The sequence below is a fragment of the Mustela nivalis genome, assembly GCF_964662115.1.
Source record: "Mustela nivalis genome assembly, chromosome: 3".
Classification (NCBI taxonomy): Eukaryota; Metazoa; Chordata; class Mammalia; order Carnivora; family Mustelidae; genus Mustela; species Mustela nivalis.
In genome coordinates this window covers 118979380-118996534 of record NC_139022.1, presented here as the reverse complement: position 1 = coordinate 118996534, position 17155 = coordinate 118979380, and the positions used below count along the sequence as shown (strand labels likewise).

At 49.0% G+C, this 17155-nt stretch overlaps 2 long non-coding RNA genes across 2 annotated transcripts in view; one reads left to right on the top strand and one right to left on the bottom strand.

The window, feature by feature from the left end:
• Nucleotides 1-958: 958 nt before the first annotated feature.
• LOC309862338 lies at nt 959-11615 on the bottom strand. The gene is made up of 4 exons (XR_014310472.1): nt 11461-11615; nt 9086-9374; nt 1884-2081; nt 959-1166 (listed from the first exon to the last, which is right to left on the bottom strand). It is a non-coding gene; the product is annotated as an uncharacterized lncRNA (long non-coding RNA).
• The window catches only part of LOC309862340, a 20883-nt gene continuing 13228 nt past the window's right edge, over nt 9501-17155 (top strand). The window contains exon 1 of the long non-coding RNA XR_014310475.1: nt 9501-9560. This is a non-coding gene — a long non-coding RNA (uncharacterized lncRNA). The remainder of the gene's footprint in view (nt 9561-17155) is intronic.

Here is a 17155-nt window from a genome sequence, read left to right as displayed (position 1 = left end):
TGAAAGTAGCAGCCAGAGGGATCTCAGGTGCATGTATGTGCTGACCAGATGGGCACCCCTTGTGTGGAACCCTCTGTTCTGCATTGTACGTGCCTGGCATCTTTGCTCCTGAAGTAGGTGCTGGCAGGTGGCCCGCCGAGCTGTTTTTCCAGGGAGCTCCTCTGGAGCCCCACCCTCTCCTGACTTGTGACAGCTGCAGGTCCAGTGGCCCCAGAGCGTAAGCTGCTGGCGCCCATCTCCGCCCTCCCAGGCTTACCAGCCCTGCCCTCACCCACACCAGGCGCGTCCCTGAGGCTGCGTCCACCTGCCGCTATGCAGTGACCACAGCTCCTGAGACGCGGATGGCCCGACATGTGGTACGGTATGTCTTTAGGGAGCCCAGCGGCCACCCACTTGGGTCAGCACACCCATTTCTGTGGATGTGGAAACTGAAACGCAGGGAGAGAATGGCTACTTTGTGCTGGCATCGTCTCCCAGTCTAGAGCAGACAGGTGTCGTTGTGTTACTCCATTCAAGCCTTACTGAAGTATGAAAACTAAGGCTCCTTCCTCACGTTCCAGAGCCCTTCTCTCACTCTACAGCAGGCTTTTCTCAGCCTCGACACTATGGCCATTTAGGACTAGATGGTTCTTTGCTGGGGGAGGAAGGGCTCTCCTGTGCATTGTAGGATGTCAGCCACCACCTTGGCCTCTGCCCCTAGATGTGGATGCCAGCCCCCCACCTTATTTCCCAGTTGTGGCAATCAGAAATGTCTCCAGGTTTTGTCAGATGTCCCTGGGAAAATCACCTCTGCCAACAACCACCACTCTAATCATTGTTAATAGTTTCTTGTAAACCTTTTCAGACTATTTCTAAGCACATGTGTATGCCCAATTTTTTTTTTTTAAACAAAGATGGAAGAAAGTAGACAACTCTTCTACCACTTGCTTTTTTTTTTACTTAATGTACTGTGGCCATCTTTATGTACACACACAAACTTGCATTTCACCTTCCAGCAGCTGCGTGCTCTTTCTTTGTGGGTCCTGCCCCAATTGATAGGACCAGTTCCCCGACAGTGGGCTTTTGAGTTCTTTCCAGTATTTTGCTGTTGGAAGTGATGCTTCAATCAGTATCCTCTCACATAAATCTTGATAGAGCCATGGGATAAACTCCTGAAAGTGGAATTGCTGAGCCAGAGGTAAAGGCATTTGAAATTTGATCTGCCACATTATTATCCAAATATACCCCTCTGCCCCTGATATCTTGATTTAAAGTACCAAATATTGTGTGAGCACTTACAGTATTTCATGTGGCATGCTAAGCAATTTACAGGCAGGTGTTTATATACTTCCATATATTTCTATTTGGTAAATGCTGTTACTATATCCATTTCGCAGATTAAAGAACGATTAGAGATTTAAAATGTTCTCTTAGCCTTGCATACGACAGCACTGGAACCCCAGCCCAGAGCCGTCTCACACTAAAAACCTGTTCTCTTAATTTTCATAAGGAGCTTGTGAGATGGACCCAGTTATTCCCATTTTCTAACAAGACTACTGAGACCCAGAGTCATTAAAGTCACAGAATCCAAAGGGCCACAGAATCCAGTCACAAATTTGAGCTTGACTCCAGAATCTGTGCTCTTCCATTGGGGCTCCGGTGCTAACTTTTCCAGGAAGCTCTCTGGGATTACCCTGTATTCTTATCAGCTGAACATCTGACGGTAGAACCTTGGGAGCCCTGGAAATCTGCAGTAGGCACCTTACCCCAAAGTGAGGGGGTGTGTGGGTACGTGGGGCCTCGCTGGCACTGGTGTCAGGCAGACCTACATGAGGATCCCCCCCCCTGCCCTCTCCCCACTGCAAGTGAACCTAGGCAAGAGACCTCCCCACTTGGGGCCTTACTTTTTCATCATGGTGACTCTTGTTATTGCTGTCGTTAACACCTGGGTGGCTCAGCTGTTTAGGCATCTGCCTTTGGCTCAGGTCATGATCCCAGGGTCCTGGGGTTGAGCCCTTCATTGGGCTCCCTGCTCCGTGGGCAGTCGGCTTCTCCCTCTCCCACTCCTTCTGCTTGTGTTCCCTCTCTCACTGTGTCTCTCTCTGTCAGAAAAATAAACAAAATCTTCAAAGACAGAAGTACTTATGATAATAGCAGTTACCATTTACGGCATACTTTATCTGTAACACATTTTGCAGTGACATTGTCTTCGTTTGGGTCCCCGAGAAGCATACGCTGAGGTAAAGAGATGGGGCAAATATTTGTTTGAGAGCGGGCCCCAGGAGGCAGGCTTGCTGAGGGAGTGGGGAAGTGACACAGGGAAGGGAGGGAAACCACCAGATGGTGTATGACGAGCAGGCTCCTGCCGTGGGCAGCCGGGCTCTGGCCCACTGGGGACCTCTGGGAAATCACATGCCTCACATTCTCGAGTGTCACACGGAGGGAACCCACCACTCCTGGCCTTCCCGGGATTGGAAGCTGCCCTTGCTTTATTGGCCCCAAGGTGTTCCTGCTGCCTCAGGTGGGCAGGGGACCTGTCTGCAGGGGATCAATGGCACCACCAGCCTGCAGGTGGTTGGCAGGAGCTTTAGGACCAACACTTAACTACCACTGACCTTGTGTTTCTTCCTGCTAGCTCTGTAACCCTTCCTGTGGATCTCTGCCTTGTTACCTCATCTAGGCTTTTTATATCCCCGTGCTGGGTATGGAGAGAGCCTCCCTAAGTTGAGGCTGACCATTGATTCCTTCAGTCATCAGCAAAGATGTACTGGACACCTACTATATGCTAGGTGTATGTATTGGTTGCTTTTTTTTTTTTAAATTAATATGCCATTTCTTGAGTAGTTTTAGGTTTACAGAAAAATGAGTGAAAAGTGTTAGAGAGTTCCCATATACCCCCAATTCCTGCCTCCTGCCCTTTCTCCTATTATAGGGAGGCGCATAGGCTACAACTGAGGAGCTAACGTTAATATATTATTAGCTAAACTTCATAGTTTATCCACGTTTTTTGTGTTGTTCAGTTTATGTATTTGAACAAATGTCTAATGACATATATCCACCATTATAGCGTCACACATAGTTCCACCGCCCTAAAAATGCCTCCTGTTCCACCTGTTCCTCTCCCTCCCCTCCCCCATCTCCTGGCCTAAGTGCTGGCGATCCAGCTGGGACAAACTAAAGCTTCTGTCTTCGTGGACCTGACATTCTAGTGGGAGAGATAGACAGTAAACAGGCAAATAACACATAAGTTCAGGAGATAAGAGCATATTTGGGAGGGAAATGGGGCCTCTTCTTTAGCCAGCATGGTCATAAGAGGCCTCTTTGAGGAGAAGACACTGGATCAGGCCCTGCCTGTCTGTGAATGGCCACAGATACTGCTGGGAGCCCTGAGACCAGAGACCTCTGTCCTGAGAGGCAGACCAGAGTGTGAAGCCCAGAAAAACACCCTGACCCCTCCCAGCCAGGAGAAGGGTTATAGCTGAATAATATTCCCCCTAAATTCAAATATGGAAGTCCTAACCTCTAGTACCTCAAGATGGGACGGTATTTAGAGAAAGAGGTAGTTCAGTTAAAATGAGGTCCTATTGGGTGGTCCTAATCCAGTATAACTGACGTCCTTACAGAGAGAGGAAATAAGCACACAGACGCGCACAGTGGGGAGATGGCGATCCACACGGCAAGGAGAGGCCTCAGAGGAAACCAGTCTTGCCAACACCTTGGTCTTGGACTTACAGTCTCCAGAACTGTCAGGAGCTAAGTGTCTGTTGTTCAGGCCACCCAGTCTGTGGTACTCGGTTGTGGTAGCCCTGGCAACTAACGCAGGAGGTGAGAAACCCACCCTTCACTCCCTGGCTCTCCCATCCCACTCAGAACTCAGAGGCGTTAGTGAGGGCAGTCTGCTGTGACCCAGACAACTTGGGTATAAAAGTCTGCATTGCCATGGCCTTATCCTTCTGGGGGTAGAGGACCTGTCCTCTCTGTTCTGATCAATCAGTTGCTGCTGGTTGTGGTCGCCACTTACCAAGGACCCACCAGGCACCAGGCATGCCCAGAACAGCCCTGAGATTAAGAGCACAGAAATCTGACAGGAGTCTGACAGACAGACGGGGACCAAGGCCCCCCTCTTCCTTCCATTTCCTTCCTTCCTTCCAGCTGTGTGACCTTGAGGGGGTGATTTCACCTCCACAGGCTTCAGTTTCCATATGTGTCAAATGAAGGGAAGTGATGGCTTTCGTCTCCTGTGGCTGTTGGGGCCAAATGAGCGAATGGGAAGTGCTCGGCGCCATGCCTGCCACAGAGACAAGGTTGGCCGCTCTTCTGTTCCACATAGCAGTCATCCTTCCGTAAGCCTGGGATGGAGGAAGGATTCTCACTTCATGGCAAGGAAGCTTACCAGAGGGAACCTAATGCTGATCAGCTTGTCCATCCACAACCTTGAAGACAGAGCCAAGCAGGAGCCAAAAATCCTCCCGTGGAACCACCGGTATAGTCGGCCGTGGCACTGATGTCACTGGGGTCAAGGCTGTGGATGCTGGCCTTGTACATAAGCCTTAAACATCCTAATCCTACTGCTTCTCCACCACTAGCCCCTCGAGGCAGCAGTATTGGCCCTGGAAAAGCTCAAGCACAGACTTTCTGTGGCATTTCCAGCTTTTTTTCTACTTCCATTTTTAACTCACCTTGGTCCACTCCTCTGGAAAATTTAGAGATTCAGTGATTTTTCAAGGCTCCCAGCAGCAGAACCATCCTGGGCTTCTGCCTCAAAATGCCATGTTATCCCATGGTAACAGTCACACTTGACAAAAGCTGGTATATTGATCATGCATCTCCTGTGTTGGGTATTTTTCAAATGTCTCCTCCTTTTACAGCAGACAAAGGGCCTTTTTGGTGGGCAATATTGTTCCTATTTTATGGATGAGAAGACTGAGGTCCAGGGATGTGCCATGACATGTTCAGGGTCTCTGAACTCAGGTCTGTGTGTGTTCAACACCTGTATGTCCGGCACCCCTCCTTTGCCCTGCGGGTACCTCACAGCTTGAGTTTTAGGAGTTTTATTTTATTTTTAGCCAAACATTGTTTTGTCTGGGCTACAATTCAATTCAGGTTTATGGGAAAAATACCATTCATAACGACACAGGCGAACTTCATGTTTTAGCATCAAGCTTAGTGCCTGGAGCATGATTTTTACCAACCTCACTTTTCCTTTCCTCTTCATTATAGGGAAAGTCCCTGTGCCATGAGCATTTGCTTTAATATCCCACAAAAAGAACCTGGAGGCAGCCGCATTTCTCCAGCTGTCCTTTAAAATGGGGGGAGCAAGGAACAGAGACATTATTGAGGCTGGGGGCTGGAATTTAAGGGCAAGCTGAAATCTTGGAGAGGTTACCTGTGCTGATTTTCTCTAGACATTGAAAAGCCTGTCAGAAAGATGTTAATTGTCAAGCTTCCCAGAGCTCAGAGGAGCTTCCCAGAATGCACTGCAGGAGAGGAGGACAAAGGCAAAATAGACAAGGTGGCCTGGACCCAATTAGCTTTGTTCTGCATGTGGCTTCAAATCGGGGGTTGCGGCAGCCTGGCCTGATGGGAACAGATACATGGGAGAACATTTTGTATGCTAGATTGTGCAGTAAGGAAGAGACCAGAAGGCCTGGATTCAGGCTCAGCTCTGCTGCCGGCTACCTGTGTGACCAGGAGGAAGTTGCTTATCTGGGTCCAAAGTCCCAGTTGCGAAGAAATGGTTGAACACTAGACTCCCTTGTTGTTCCACTGGGGTCCCACGAAGATGACCTTGGCCAACATGACACATCCTTTTGTTTCCTAGGAACACACACTGAACAGCAGCAGAGAAAATAAATGACAAAAGGAACTGGTGTTTGTGGGCCACGCATTGTCAAAATATTTTGCGTGGCTTGTCTCACTTGTGTCCCCATAGATGCGAGAACTGGGTACTTTTTTGGATTCTCACACTAAAGATGAGGATAGTGTGGCTCAGAGAGGCTAAGGGATTTGCTTACATCTCAGAGGCTAGCAAGGAGCAGATCTAGATCAAACCAGGCACTTCCTTTTAAGTGAAGTTTCAAGGAGCAACATTAGTCCCTCGCCCTGGGGTCTTCAGCGAGCCAAAGCCTGACCTCCCTCAACTGAGCGTCCCTGGCTTAGGCAGGCACTGCTGGGGTGTAGCTGGATCTGGTTAGAGAGGCCCCAGTTAGGGCTGGTCAGTCGACCAGAAACCTGAGCTGCTCCCAGACCTGTCCCCAAGGTTGCTGGAAGATAGCGTGCGGCTTGGGGATTGGTTCACAGTATTCTAGCTCTTCCCTAGTAGGCGAAGTGGCCTTTACCCTGTGTTAATGACATCATCTCAGGTCAATGCCAGGGAGAACCACTGGCCATTTGGGGCACTCTAGGGGGGAGGTGGCGGTGCGGAGCAGCACCCCCACTCCTCCTCATCCTCTTCCCTTGGTCCCTTTGGTTGACCCACCACCTGCTTCAGGTTGGCACAGCAGAAATTTCCGGCGGGAGGAAGGCCCAGGAGTGGAGTCAGTTTCATTCCTACGTGTACATTACTTGCGAGCCCAAACCACAGGCTGCCTGAGAATTCCAGGCCACACTCCCAGAAGCTGGTCTGATCGAATATTCATGGACACTGATGAGTTGTCATCATCATGAATCCCACGATCTGCATTTATTGCTTTGGCTCTATTTTATGAGAGTTATTTCCCCCCTCTGCTCTGTGCTGCATTTTCAACATCCTCCAAGAAAATCCAGCTCAGAGCAACTTAAACATCTGTGGCTTATCAAAATTGTGCTCAGGCTTCAATTTGGGGGAAGGACGATAGCTAAAAATTAATTTATGTATCAGGCATTGATAACAGGGTTGGAAACACTAAAATCTTTGTAGATATGCAGGGTATGGTAGCAAGAATCTTCTAATCAGAGACCTGGCTTTGAGTCCCAAACTGCCCTTTGCAACAACATGATAATAATAGCTTACAAGTAGTCAGGGTTTATCACATGCCAGACAAAGAACTCACAGGACAAATCTATGAGCTAGATGCTATTACTGTCACCTCCATTTTTCAGATAAGGAAACTGAGGCACAGAGAAGTTAAGTAAATTGCCCAAGGTCTCATTATTGCAAAAGGCAATTTGTAAGCTCAGTTCTCCTTAATTATCATCCCCCAAATAAGGGATGATAATTCCCTATTTATCAATACTTAGGAAGATTAGATTCTGTAAGGGAGGAGGAGTGAGTGCTTAGCACATAGAACATTCACTTCCGTTCCTCCCTCCCTCCTCCTTTCTTTGTAATCTTGATCAAAGGCTGCAGTTGGGTCAAGTCTAGTGCTGGGTCCTGGAGGGATAGCTCAAACAGGCAGAGTCCTTTACTCTCTGTAGACCTCAAGCCTGCCATTTTACAGGGAGGTGGGCAAAAACAATGATCCTTGAATCATTTCATTCTCCCGGGGTGCCAGGGGAGCTTTATTTATTATTTCCCCTGATATGGCTTCTGCCTCCTCCCTGATTCTGGAGAGAGCAGTGATTCTTATTGGCAGGTGGAATCAGAGCAACTTTGTCATCTATTACCTTTTCCTTGGCATGTTATGTGCTCAAAACACTGACCCAGGCAGAGGCCCAGAGAAGTAGAAATATTTATTCAAGGTCACAAAGGGAGTAAGCAGCTAAACCAGGATTTGAATAAGGTGTATCTGACCCAAACCCCACAGAAAGGCAGTGCATTCTTTTTTTTTTTTTTTTTAAGATTTTATCTATTTATTTGACAGACAGAGATCATAAGTAGGCAGAGAGGCAGGCAGAGAGAGAAGGGGAAGCAGGCTCCCCGGCGAGCAGAGCGCTCGATGTGAGGCTCTATCCAGGGCCCTGGGATCATGACCTGAGCTGGAGACAGAGGCTTTAACCCACTGAGGCACCCAGGCGCCCAAGGCAGTGCATTCTAAATGTAGGCAACTGTAATGGGTTCTAAGTCCCTACTCTAAGCTTAAATCTCCAGCCTGCCATTAGCGTGCAATGATCTCTAGCGTTGGACCCAACATTGGGTACAACATTCCCAAAATGGCAGTCTCTCTTTTCAACACCACTCTGGGAAATGTTTGGCACTGTGACTCTCTCCTCCCTCAAGATCCCCTATTCCTTTGACCTTCTTGTTAGAAAGTGTGTTGAGTTCTCTTGCCTTCGCTGTGGATGTGCTACCCTTTATCGAAGTCCCCTTTTAAGAGATGCCTGAAGTCAAATGGGCCACTGTAGAGTAGGGCTGAAGTGCAAGGAGGAGCCGCCTTCTCATCTTCCATACTGAGTACTTGCTCTGTCTGCTTTCCTGCTGGGCACACCTAAAACAGCATGATCTTTGAGTCAGCTAGAATCAGGCAAGGATGCACAGGCACCAATGTGCCCTGAACACCTCCTAGATTCCAGGCTCAGTTCACATGTGGTTGTGCTTTGAACCTTCACCACTCTTCTCCAAGGCAGGTCTCATTAGCTCCACTTTGTAGATGAGGCCACTGAGGCTTAGAGAGGGTCTATACCTAGAAGCACAGAACTAAGGACAATCCCTTGGTCTTGTGCCCATGTGATCAAGTTTTGAGCCACAATAGGCAAGACCTGTGACTACCCCTATGAACATCATGTGATTGGATTCAGTCTCTTACACATGCCATTTACAATATTTTGGGGTTCCAAGTGTTTCAGGACCCAGGGCTGTGCTATGACCCCACCTCTGTAAATTCCCCAGAATATGATCATCATGACATTTATGAACGTATGAATAGGACACTGTTGAGTTCAGAGTCCTGAAGTCTCCATCAGAGACCTACCCCCTCCAGCCTCTACCATCTCACCGACCAAAATTCTTAGAGTCATGGCCCAAGGACAGTAAGGAATCCAGCAAACATGCCCTCATACTCCTCAGACTTTTACAGCTTATCTGAACGCACATTGTGTAAGACCACCATGGTGGGCACTGGTCGTTTCTAACTTGCAGCTCTTCTTTTGTGATTAGCATATTTATTTTCCATTGAGTAATATGGCAGATTGGAACACCACGTCTAATTCTTCATTCCCATGTAACAGGAATATCCATCATAACCATTACCTCTTGGGTTTGCAATACTTCTCGGTAGATCAGCTGGAGATTACCTCCTTATGGCGTTGTTGTTGAACTTGGTCAAGACACTTGCATTGACCGCTGGGATGTGGGTGGGCATGAGGTGAGCAGAGGCTCTAAATGTGCTTGTGTGATTCAGTCTTGTGTCTTCCTGTTATCTGAGATGAGAAAGGCACATCTTCTGGTCCACAGGGGATGAGGAGCACATGGCACAGACCCAACTCGACCTGCAGCCTGGAGCCAAGCCCAGGCAGCCCCAGCAGGAGCACGATTTATCCTGAGAATCATGAGCAAGAAAAAAAAAAATGCTTGTTAGTGTAAGCCACTGGGTTTGGTGGTTGTTACACAGAATTAGTGCAGTAATTGCCAATTTCTACACAGAAGCATCCCCCTTCCACTTGCACTTGTTTGCTGGGCTTGGCACCACTCAAGGAGGAGACTGTGACCCAGCTGCAGTCAGTAGGTGAGTCTGTGCTGGTGCTGCATTTGTCTGTGCTCCATTTGCCAACCCCCCCCCGCCCCCGCCGCCACCTACTCTCTGCCCACCTCCTGCGTGCTCCAGGCTCAGGGCCCCTTCCTCATTTGTGGTCCCTCGTGGACTGGCAACACTATTATCTTTCCTTGGTCCTCAGGCCAGTCGGCAGCTAGAGACTCTCCCCATGCTAGTACCAGCTGCCTCAGTGCCCCCATTGGCTCCCCAACTCATTCCTCATCCCTGTGAACCAACCTTGAATCCCAACACCCCCCCCCACCCCTGCATGTCCCCTCTACTTCCAGCTGGGATTTGGCCCAATCCAGTGCAATGTTCCTAGATGCTCTTTGGGCAAGTTACTTAAACGTTATTTTTTCCCCCCAATTGACAAAATCAGGATTATACTGTTGTGAGAGAGATATCGGATCATGCACTGTCAATGCCTTGCCTTGCACTTAACCCAGGGGGGTTACAATACAGGTTAATTCTCCCGGCGCTGCTTGCTATGAACAGCATCTAATGTAGTTCCAGGCGCACACTGAAGCTTTAATAAATATTTGTAGTTTGAAAATCCCTATGGTAGATTTTCTTCCTTTGACCTTTTGCTTGTTTTCCCTCTTGAAATAGCAGAATAAGGCCCCTAGTGCCATGGTGACCGTCTCTATAGAAATCCATAGCTTGTTCCGAGCACACCTACGGATGCCAGTGGGAGGCTGGCATAGATTTGGACCAATAGAGAGAAGGCATGCTTAGCCTTGTCCTGGTTACAAAGAACATTTTTTTTTTCTTTCAAATGGACCTTCCTGTCCCCGATTCAGCATCACCTATCTCTCCCCTAATGTGGGTTAATTTTTCAGCAGCTCCTAGAAAGAGTATATTTCCAGTCTCTCCTGGGACAGACAGAGGAGTTTGAAGCAGGGTAAAGCAAGTTTCGGCAGAGAATATTTGGAGCCTGCTGAAGAGGCAGTCTGCTCTGATGGCATTTGTGCCGGGAGCAGGGCGAGGGTGTTGGGGGTGGGACTGTGTTTGGTTGGAACAGGTAATCCTTCTGGGCACTGTAATCTGAGGTTAGAAACAGGCTTGTGTTGCAACCAGAAATCCCTGCTGTTCTGGCCTTTTCTTTGTCAGGCTTACTGGACAGCTTGGGAATATATTGGTTTGGGAATGAGGGTCCTTTACTGAAACCAAGGAGGGCCTCTGTCCCTTTAAGAGGGTCCTTAAAGAGGGACAGTCGGAGAATCACAGAGATGAAGGCCAGATGGTCAGTAAACAGGATGGCAGTGAGTTAGGGAGATGACCAGCTGGGCCGTCTGCTTTAGTCACCTTGCAGTGGAGAAGACTTTGGTCAGTGGCTGCAGATGGAGATTTGGTGAGGGTTGGACAGCCTGATCCGCGGCTCTCTGAATGGTCCAACCGGCCCCACCTCCTCAGAGTTCTAGACCCAGGAGGCAGTGGGAAGCCATAGAAGTATGGGCTGTGAGGCCAGATAGGTCTGGGTTCAAAGCCTAGCTCTGTTCCCTGGACAGTTATATTATCTGTCTGGACTTCATTTCCTCATCTGTAAAATGGGTGAAAATCCCATTTCCCAGGTACACTGTGAGGTGAGTACAGATAATATGAGTTGAGTTCAGTGCCTGGAGAAAAGGAGGTACCCAAGGAATCTTGGTCTCCCCCGTCTACTCTGGAGAGCATACTAACTTCTTAATAAGAAGGGCATAACAAGAAGCGAAAATCTCTGAGAGTCTGGAGTCTTGGCAATTTGAAAATGAAATCCCCAAATCCTGCTTATTCAATAGCTTACTGAGAATGTGAGTATATCACTTAGGACTAGTATCCGCTCTCTGTAACAGAAAACCCAGATTATGGTGCCTTAAAAAAGATAAGGATTTACTTTTCTCTTGTACAAAAGCAGTTCTGATGCAAATAGTCAAGGACTGGCTCCCAGGTCATCCCCTCCAAGGAGCCAAGACTCCTTTTATCTGTGTTCTGCGGTCCTTAGAATGTAGTTTCCATCACTGAGGTCATTGTGTGGCCGTAGAATGCTGCTCAGCTTCAACCATTATGCCACATTCCAGGCACAGAAAGGAAAAGGAGAAGTGTAAGAGTGTTTACCTCTTAGATGAGTCAGCACTTAAAAAAAAAAAAATGACAAGAAGGTCCACCCGATGACTTTCAGCTTATTGGTCACCCCCTAAAGCAAGGGAGGCTGGGAAATGTACTGGGCGGGTAGACACTCCCAATAGGAGAATGTCATCCCTGCCATATGTAGCCAGTACCGCAGCTTCTTTCCTTTCATGGGGCAGGTCTGCCTGGACCAACATCAGGAGTATTTTTCCCGGGAACAAGAACGCATCTTGGTTTTCTGCCTTCTCTACCATCAGTTCTCACCCAGCAGACCAGCTATTTCTGGAAAGGCCACTCACTGGTTGAGAGTGATATCAGAGGGCTGTGGTAGACAGCTGACTTCACAAGCAGAGATCCTGGCCGCACGTCTTACTGACTGGCTGTCCCTGGGTGGGTTATTTAACTGCACTCCTTCGGGGAACATGGATTCGCATAAGGACCAGTGAGATGCATAAGGCAGGGCCTCCAGCAAGGGCCTGGTGCTGAACGGGTTGTCAGCAAAGGTGACCCTGTCCTGCCCCTTGCAACCTCCCATTGCCCACCCACACGCTGATGTGAGTAAATCAGACATCCAACTGTTAGTAAATCTTACACCCAACTTCAGATGGTACATAGGTCTTATGAGCCAGAAAGGTTCAGAATCAGAAACTTAGCTGGCTGACACATAGGTCCCAGGTTGAACACTTTTATGGTACAGCCGAAAACCCTAAGAATAACCACCACAATCTAAGTTATTCCGCATTATCTCATACCTCCCTACCTGATTAGTTGCGTTGGTTATCTACAGCTGTGTGACAAATGGCCCCGAAACTCAGTGGCTTAGAAAACAACACAGGTTTACGTTGTCACAGTCTCTGTGGGTTGGGAATCTGGGTGTGGCTCGGCTGCATCTTCCGGCTCAGTGTCTCTCAGGAGACTGCCATCATCTGGGTGGCAGTCATCTTGAGGTTCCTCTCAGGGTGACTCGGCTTCCGAGCTCACTCATGCAGCTCTTGGCAGGAGTCAGGTCATCACTGGCTGTTGGCTGGAGGCTCCCTCAGTTTCTTGCCACATGAGTTTCTCTGTGGTGTGGCTCACAACATGGCGGCTCGCTTCCTCAGGACAAACCAGTGAGAAAGCCAGAGATGGAGTGCGAGCAAAAAGGAAGTCTTTGATAAGCTGCTCTCAGAAGAGGCATACCATTGCTATTTTAGTCTATTCTAGAAGCAAGTCACTAGGTCCAGCCCAACCTCAAGGGGAAGGAGGGGGCCATTTAGAAGAACCAATCAATGTACTGTTGTAGGAAACTAAGAAATATCCAAGCCCCTATTGCCTAGATGCCATGTGGCCACTTCTGCTCTTTTGGGCCTTCCTGCTTCCCTGGGACTGCCTCGTCCCTTCTGCTCAGAGACCCCATAGACCCCAAAGACTCTGGGACTTTGCTCCTGCCGCACACCTGGCCCTGCAAACCAAGCGTGCAGGCCTCCCACAGAGTGTGGGCCCGCTCGTCACTCCCTCTCACAGCCCTTTGCACATCATTCCTGGGAACATTCTTCTGTCTGCAGGCGGGAGGGAACACCTTGCTTTGCTCGTGATTGCCTTCCTCCACATGTTTTTGGCTAAGCCATGAGTTCTTTCTACTCTTCTCAGAGTCTGGTCTTGGAAGCTCAAAAGGCAAGAAAGACTCCTGAGCCAGTGTGATATGGGACACCGGAGGGTGTGGAGGCCCAGAGGAGACAGCCCATCTGGGCTGACCTTCTGGGAAGGATGGGCCTGGGAGGCCAGAGCTGAGCTGAGAGATGAGTGGAGTTCCACAAGCGAGGAGAGGGCATCCTTCTCCAGCCAAGAGAAGATCCTGTTCAGAGGGGGGAGGTCTGGAGGCCGGCCTCTGAATGGCTGCCCTGCGTCTGTGGGATGGGGAACGCCACAAGTCGTGTCTCCGGAGTAGCTTCAGATAAAGTTGGAGAAATAAGTGGGGGTCCGGTAACGAAAGTTCTTGGATGTCAGGCCCAGGCATTCAAATTTTATCTTCAGGAAATGTAGATCCATGGGAGTATTTTTAAACACTCAGTGATGTGGCCAGCTTTGTACATCAGAATGTTCTCTCTGAGTCAAAGTGGAGGGCAGGCTGGAGCCAGCATTCGAGTGAGGAGCCCGCTATGGCCGCCTGGGCATGGAAAGACAAGGCTGCAGTGGGAAGATGGAGATGGGGTGCAGGAGGCAGATTTCCCGGCTTGGTATCTGAGAAGCTGTGGAGGCGCAGAGAGTTAAGAGTCAAGGACAACTCCAGGGCCTCTGATGGTTGCTATTTCCTGAGCTGACAGGACAGCAGCCCCAAGAGGGAAAGGTCAGAGAGGAGGCAAGAGTTAGTTTAGTCTGAAGTTCAGGATTCTGTGGAGACGGGACTTTTTGGTCGTCTGGTTTGGAACCTCAGCAGAAGACTTTGGAGCAGAAAAGCCCACATCAGAAGTGCGCCAAAGAGGCAGCCTGAGAACTCTAGTACTTTCTAACAGTTGCTACCGACTGTGGTCAATGAAGCAGTTTTAACAGCAGATGACCATAAAATGCAGACGACCATGACCCAGATAAAGCCAGACATCAGGACTCATGGAGGAAGAGAGGTCAAGGGGTGCTTTCAGGTGCTCAGCTCTCCCATCAGGGACCCGGATGTCCTTTGCTTTCTGCTCCACCCCGCTCTGGACTTTTGGTCTCCAAGTCGATCCCTCTTGCTAGCAGATGCACGCCACATCCTAGATTTCAGAGTTTCAGAGAACTAGACCAGTGTTCCAGGAAACAGGACATGTTTCCCAGTTCAGCCAGGATGTTGGCATTGGCACTGGAGATGGCATTTCTTTGTCATTTCTGTGTGAGCAAAGTGTGGTGTGTCTCCGCAGCATTTCAGGAGGACTGTAAACTGTTTGGGAGGTGACAGGGACCCAAGGGAAGAGTGTCACCGTTGGGGCCAAACAGACCTGAATCCTGGCCTTTCTGTGAATGTTGAGTAGGTCACTTCCCCTCTCTGAATGTCTCTTAGCATCTCTGAAACGGAGACCATCAGGGGCTGTGAGTGTTCAGGGACATAACTCTTATGGAGTGCCTGGCACAGTTCTGGGCATGAAGTAGCCTTCCCTTAACCACTTCAGTGCCCACACTTCCCCACTCACCTTAATCCACACGAGGGTATGACGCCGTTTTAAAGAACACCCCAGGAAAACACCCAGTCCAGCCCCATGAAATGACCTGCTGGTGGTAGAATTTTGTGCAGATGCTGAGTGGGACAGTGGTTTGAGATGACAAGGACAGGGGAAATCTGGGCTGCTTGATATATATATATAGCTTAGATCTACTCTGATCACATGGGGCTATCCCAATGAATAGAGTCCTAACTGGGAAGCAAGAGAGTGATTTAAAAAAAAAAAAAAAAAAAAAAAGTCTTGAAAGCTACCTGTGTCACGTTAGAGTTCAAGCCAGCAGAAACAGAGCCTCCCTCGCCCTCAGATGCCTCTGTTCTCCTGCTCGTTAACTTGGCAAAGCTGTGAGTAAGCTTGGAGCCTGCTTGCAGGGGGAGACCGACTGCCTGGTGTGCCCGATGAGTCACCGCTGCCTGCCCTGGTCCCCTGCCTGCCAGGTGGCCACTATCTTTGGACATTTTTGTTTTCCTTTGTGGAGAGGGATAATTATGGCCTCCATGCCCTGTGACTGTATCCATTCTGCCCGCCCAGACAGAGGTAGAGATCTTTCACAAAACCCTCTTTTTTTTTTTTTTTTTAAGGGAAACTGGGGGCGGGGGTGTCGGGGGGATTTGAGCAAGTCTGAGGTGTGGAGAAGTGCGGTTGTGCAAATCTAAGAACCTTTCGGGATTTGCAAAGTGCTTAACTACGCCATCAAGTACTGCCCAGTGTGGTCGTTGCGTCAGGTGGCTTAATTGGCCTATAGATTGGTTGAGTTGGTTTTTTCTTCTTCCTTTCCTTTCCCTTTCTTTTCTTTTCATCTTTTCTTTTTCCTTTCCTTTCTTTTCCTTCCTTCCTTCCTTCCTTCCTTCCTTCCTTCCTTCCTTCCTTCCTTAGGAGGCTCCATGCTGTGCTTGAACTCACAACCCTGAGATCAAGACAAAGCTGACAGCAAGGGTCAGGCACTTAACCATCTGAGCCACCCAGGCACCCCTAGGTTGGTTTTTAAAACCCAGGAAATTGTACCAATGCAAGATTGGACAAATTCAGGATGGGGCTGGGTGGTTTACACGGACACAGAAAAAAAACATCTGGGGGCAGAATGGCTTCAAATGGAAAATGGTCAGGTGATCAGGGAGATAAATGGATGGATGGGTGGATGTTATTGGGAGGGAGCAAGGGGAAATGCAGACATCAGAGTTTTTGGAATTTGTAGGGGGAAAATGCAACCCTGTGGGCTTACGCAAGGTGCTCTCAATGGAGGCTGGAGGCTGAGAAGTCAACCCAGGACAGAAGATAAAATGTGATTCAGTCTAAAGAGTCACTCCGCACCTAGAGAAGGCGAGGTTGGCTGTAGGAGTCATCAGGTGACTTGTGTCACTGGTGGAAAATATGCATGAAGTCTACAGCAGTGGGGCTCTGAGCGTGCCTTTAGCAGTCATAATCCTTTTTGAGTTGCCACCCCAGGAAGTAACCTTGGGGAAATTATTTAACTTCCCTGGATCTCTGTTTCCTCATCTATAAACAGAGAGGATGGGATGAAGGTTCACGGCGAGGACGGAATGAAGTGACCCAGCTAGGGCATGTAGTTAGTGGTTGTGATGACATTTTCATGTCTTAATTTTCTCAACACACTTGAATTGTGAGGGAGCACTTACTTCGTGCCAGGTCCATGCTAGACACTAAGGATACTGACTTGTTTGACTCATTTCCTGAATATTCGCTGAGCGCCTACTATGTGCCTGGCAGACACTGCTGCATCCTAGAGGACAGACTAAGGAGGCTGCAGGCGAGACCCCTGCCCGTAAGGTGTCCTCTTGCCTGGCGAGGAAGACGAACATTCACAGGACTAAAATGTGCAGCATGGATGGGTTCTTGCTGAATGCCAGAAGGTTGAGGGGTTCCAGTCCAATGGGCTCATCACCAGGATTGTCAATCCCCCTGTAGATGGGAAAATGGAAGCCCAGAAAGGTGAGACTGGCCCAGGTCCCCACACCTAGTGAGTGGGAGAGCCTCAGCTGGCACCCACCCCAGCGCGAGTCCAACATCCAGGCTTTCTCAACAATACACAGTTGTCAGGGTGTGTTCCAAGCTTTTGGATGAAGACATCCAGCCAGGCAGAGCTGAGAAAATCCACAGACACCGAGGTATTCAATTTTTAGTCTCCAATTTGGGAAAGATGTAATTTCAGGGTACAGAGGAGAGGATTTGAGAAAAGTCAGCACCTCCTGCTGCCGAGGGTTGCTGGATGTATGTTGGGGTGTGTGTGTGTGTGTGTGTGTGTGTGCGTGCGCGCATGTCTGTGAGCAGATG